The sequence below is a fragment of the Myripristis murdjan genome, chromosome 15, assembly GCF_902150065.1.
Source record: "Myripristis murdjan chromosome 15, fMyrMur1.1, whole genome shotgun sequence".
Classification (NCBI taxonomy): domain Eukaryota; kingdom Metazoa; phylum Chordata; class Actinopteri; order Holocentriformes; family Holocentridae; genus Myripristis; species Myripristis murdjan.
Genome location: NC_043994.1, coordinates 7,192,877 through 7,197,434, shown reverse-complemented (window position 1 = coordinate 7,197,434; position 4,558 = coordinate 7,192,877).

Here is a 4,558-nt window from a genome sequence, read left to right as displayed (position 1 = left end):
AGATTTTAAGGTTGTCCCAAATTTAAGAAGGTTTTCCCTTATCTTGGAGAGTCTAGGGAGGGGTAGAGTTGGTAGAAGTGTAAAGAATTTGAAAGAGGTCAATTCCAAAGCTGAAGTTCATAATCTAATATCTGCAAAATGTAAGTGATCCAGTCTGTGAAAGTGTTATCGAGTTACTAGCTATTCTTTGTACCATGAACCATTTTGGGCCATGAATTATTTAGTGAGAGTATAGGTTTCATGTTTTTTTTTTCAAATGGTGCACATCTCATGTTAGATCATGTAGGAAGACACTTAAATGATAGTATTCAAGGCTACATTTCTTTTAAATGTGGCTTACAAAATGATTACAGCAATCATAACAAAACTCATGATTCATCCCTCTTGTTAGTAATTTAGGAGTTTTTTCTTACAGACCTGTTTTGTCAATGTAATTATTTTTTTTATTATTATTTTTTATCATATATATATATATAATGAGAAATAAACAACAGGTAATGCTCCTCCCTAGTCTGTATATGCCAACCCTGTATCCTAAAAATTATATTCCCATACAACTAAACTGCATCTTTAATTATGTTTAGGGGGAAACGTATTATCAGGGTTATGTATGTTATGTTTGCATTTTAGCCTGTTTTATTACCTTTAGCCACCAAAAATACTTGGTTAAGGTTAGGGAAAGGTTATGTTTAGGCATAAGTCACAGCTGGTTAAGGATAGGGAAAGGGTAGGTTTAGGCAGACAAACCACTTGGTTAAGGTTAGGGCAGTGGTTCCCAATCCAGTCCTCCAGCACCCCCTGTCCCGTGGGTTTTTGTTTTAACTCTGCCCTTTCACCCCTGATCCATTCAAGGGCTTCATGCTGACTGGTTGAAACAGATCTACCTGGTTTAGAAACACAAAGCACTTGGTTAAGGTTAGGGTAAGGTTAGGTTTAGCCTCAAAGACAAATTGGTTACGGTAACAAACACGACTGTCACTTTGTTGATGTTAGAGAGTTGGCTGATTGATCCGTCCACCATCCCACCTTCCTCAATATGTTTCAAATGAACGTAATCCAAGAACAAAATATATTTCCCCTGAAATGTAATTGAGAATACAGTTTTAGTTGCATCAGAATGTAATTAATTGCAGACAGGGCCCGCAAGCAACGTTTTTAGCAGTGATGAATTTGGGATTTCCTGAGGACAAAATAAAGTAACGCAAACCAGCTTTAAACCAGACTGATGGAGAGGAATTCAACAAATAAAAAAGCTGTTGCACAACCAGTCTAATGCATCATTATGACATTTACTGATGAAGGTAAAATGACTTTGCATAAGAAAAATAAAGGAACACCCAGTGGGTGCAGCTGCAGCGCAAGTTGATAAAGAACATTTAAAAAACATTTAAAAACTAAGCTGTAGTTATAATGGCAGTGCAACAATATGAATTAAAGTTGCTCTAAGCCACATGTATATTCTACATGCATTTATTTTGTGTACTTATGGGTGTGCAACCAGCTCCTTTCCCTTTAATCATCATACCTTTATTCCAACACAAGAAACCAGATGATTGTGATATCTAATTCATTTTTTCTGCATTACTCTGTTTCCTACAGTAACTATAAAGAGCTCAAATCTGTACTAACACTAAAAGTTGTATGAATTTCATAGAACCACTGCCAATTATTTTTCTCTGTCAGTACTTTGCCATATAGAAATTATGCCAATGAACTGCTGTATTTAGTGGATGGAGAAGTGTATTTTTTAGGTGTTAGATCTGTGGCTGAAATTTGTATAGCATTTTTATATTCTGTAGACACAATGGATTAAAACAAAATACCTTAACATAATACTGCGTCCTTAATTTGGTTTGCTCTATTTCTCCTCTGACACATTCATGCACATGATGTTTTCATAATTGTCATCTTAATTATACTGGGGTCATATCATCACATGTCTTGATGTGAGTTTTCTGAGGCAGTCATAGTCAGTATCACACAGATTGTGGTTATATTGTGGATATACAAATGCCCCTCAGAGGCATACGCTCATTGGCTGGGTTAAAGGTCAGTGGGCGGCGCTGAAGAACCTCAGCGTTTCTGTTTCAGTAAATAGAAACCCAGTGAAAAGACAAGAGGTGATTGGAGGAGGCTCATGCTCAGAGGTCCTGAAGCTTAGCCAAGCGAGCGAGCGAACACGCTTTCGATCTTCCAAGATCATTCAAAGATTATCATGAATGAATGGAAAAAGACGACATTGTAATTTATATCAGAGATAATGCATATAGGAAGATATTGCACCTACAAAAGTATGTGTGGCCACCTCCAGGGGGCAATGTAGAGCACTAAAATTGGGCTAAACAGGGTGAAATGAATAGAGGTCAGTTGGACCAAAGATCGGCTCTCTCAATTATATATATCATTTTTTTTTTCTGTGTATTGGTCAAAATAACCAGATGCTGGTTGAGAAGATGAACATTTCTTTGAGCTTAGAAATGAAACCTGAAACCATTTAGGAATAAAAATATTTTTCCCACATAGCCTCGATTTTAATGGTAAACTTATGAATTTGCAATAATTTTACAACCACTGACTTCATGTCAGGTTGTAATTAATTATGTCTTTGTTATAAATATTGGGTCTTGTAGCAATCACAGTAACAGTCCAGTTACTTTTATATATTTGGAATCAAATGGAGGGATTTTTTTTTTTTTTTTTTTTATAACATTTAGCCCAATTGACCACTGTTCAGCAAGTGCTCAGTGCCCCCAATGGACAAAAGACTGCACTGCACTGTTTTTTCGATTTCACGCTCTCTATCTCTATAGGATTAATTTATATTTTGATTTCTATTTGGACCAGTTTTCCTTCTTGCCATTCATGTTTGTCGGGCAGCAAACTTCACGAAATAACAAGAAATTCACATGAGCCTCCGAGAAACAACTTCAACTTCAAACTTCAACATGAGACTAATGCTGGAAATCTACATGAAGTAGCTGTAAAGCCTGAGCCAACCAGGTATTTATTAGAAGAGCAGAGTAGGTCTTAACCAGTCACACATGTAACTGCAGGTAAATATTTGCCACCTCCTCTCCATTATTGAAAGTTGATACTGATGATAAGCCTCTTGGAATGAATACAACAGGCACAGAAACAGAGGCAGGGTTTGCAAAACAAGTTGGCAAGCTGCTGTAGAGCAAGCTGCATCAGTTTAATAACTTCATAAAGGGCCGGCAACAAATACAATTACAAAACAATGTCACATTATCAAGTTTGTTATCTTGCATCATGACAATTCAGGCTATCCTATCCTATCCTATCCTATTCTACTCTATCTACTCTATTCTATTCTATTCCACTAAATAAAGAGGAAATGATATGATTGAATATAAGACATCAAAACACACTACCATTGACTCTCTCTCTCTCTCTCTCTCTCTCACACACACACACACACACACACACACACACACACACACCTCTTCACCATTCGTTTGTTTGTTAACTCTGGATTTTGCTGACTTGTTCTATATTGGGCTTGTATTGGTTCCTTTTGTCTACCATTTTATGGTTTGATGATTTTAGTATTTTAACCTCTTTGCTTATTCTCTTAATTGTCCTCTTTTGTTCATTCAAGTTATGTGATCTGAGTCTTTGTAAAAAAAAAAAAAAAAAAAAAAAACCTATGAAATGCTGTTGAAATGCTGTTTGAAAGAGAGAAAGCCAGAAAGAAAACAAGACAGCAAGCAAGCAAGCAAGAAAGAAAAAAAGAAAGAAAGACAGAAAAAGAAAGAAAGATTGAATTGATCTTCCCTTCTCCAAAAACCTTTCATCTTGAAGTCCTTGTTGCTCCTGTTGCTCAACTGGAGTATGTGGAACAATGCTGCCCCCTAGTGATTTCTCATGGAACATGCACACATAACGATGCGGTCATCAACAGAATGAATTACATTATGAAGCAGATTCATATTTTTATCCAAGTGTGGCTAAATATCACTTCTATGCCCCAAAATGCAGACATTTTATCTGATATTGACTGTTAACACTCCATGTTAGCATCATGCAGAATAAAGCACCTGCAAAACACTCCAGGTGAAACTGCTGTTGCTGTTTTTAAATCGTAATATGGACTTGTGTGTTTAGAGATGTTGCTGCCTCTTACAGATAAATGAAGTTACAGATCTTATTCTGTGTCTGTATGTTTGCTTTTCAGTACCCTATCACTTGTTGGACTTGGTCAGCATAACATGCCAAATGTGAAAATAATACTAAAGAAATATAACAAGTCATTATGTACAGAAAGTAATAATGTAATCACACTACTTTTAATGCAGAACAATGAGCAGGTTGAATCTAAGTTCCCTGAATTTGAATTTCCATGTCACTTATGTGGTGTTGTGTGTTTCTGGCAAAAGACATCTGGATGATTATGAAAAATCCTGGGTCGAGTGTGTGATGTAAGGGGCCAAAACATGTCAATGAATATATATTCTTTGGGAACTTCTAAGACTATACATGGATGACCATTTTTCCTTTACCAGCTATTATAATTTTGCAGCAGCAGGTAAGAGTGAGT